The following is a 994-nucleotide window of genomic DNA, read 5'->3' as shown; positions in this document are numbered from 1 at the left end:
AGCGCGCGCTCCGACGCCGCCCCCGCAGGCCTAGCGCGAGCCGTACGGCAGCGAGACCGAGACGCCCCGATTCCACGCACGCACCTAGCGGCCATCAACGGAGGCCGAGCGCGCGATCCGACTCGCGGCACGCCACGTGGGCGTCCGCCGGCCGCGCCGGTCTACCGCGAAAGATGTTTCTCAAACCCTCGCCTAACCTAGGGACGGCTATCTCGGGAAGCCGCCCCCGCATCTGCACCTATCCGCTAAGCCCTCCCGACCACCGCGAAGCGGGAGGACGTCTATCGTGGCCGCCGGGGCGTATGACCCCTCCGCGTGAGGCGTGCGGGCTCGGGTGGGCCGCAACGACCGAGTCTGACTCGGACGGGGCGCAGCTTCCCTCCCGGTCGCAGCATCAAGCGCCGATCGCGCGACGTCACCAGCCCCCCGGGACGGTTCGTCGGGAGCACGGTACAGGCACGTAGCTCACTCTCCAGCTGGCCGCAGCGGGCCGCACCGACCGAGTCTGACTCGGCCGGGGCGCAGCTTCCCGTCTGGGTGACAGCGGCGACGAGCTGCGACTGTTGGCCGCCGCCCCTTCGTCCTTCCCGGATCCCCCCAGTGCCGACTCAACTCCGCATCCTGGCCGCAGCGAGATACCGTCGGGTTGCGGCGCCCGAGTCTGACTCGGGTCGCGCGCTTCTTCCTTCGGACCACAGCGTACGTGCCTCGCGCGGGCAAAGTCGCCGGCACAGCGCCGCGCCCCCTCGACCAAGCGAGCCTCAGCCGGGCCGCGACGACCGAGTCTGACTCGGACGGAGCGCAGCTTCCCGCCTGGGTTACCGTGACGAGTCGCGGGCGGCCGTCGCCCTTCCCCCGGACCCCGCCGTGTTCCCTCGCGGTTGCTCCTAAGCCGCCTGCTCGAGCCCAACCGATGTGCCACCCCCCGTTGCCGAGTTCGCTCTCCCCGAGCTCGTCTCCCCGTCAATACCGTTCCGTGACCGTCCCGCCGCGC

The sequence above is a fragment of the Syngnathus floridae genome, unplaced genomic scaffold (assembly GCF_059516105.1).
Source record: "Syngnathus floridae isolate MCC-2025c unplaced genomic scaffold, RoL_Sflo_1.0 HiC_scaffold_28, whole genome shotgun sequence".
Lineage (NCBI taxonomy): Eukaryota > Metazoa > Chordata > Actinopteri > Syngnathiformes > Syngnathidae > Syngnathus > Syngnathus floridae.
Note: the sequence above shows the minus strand (reverse complement) of the source record.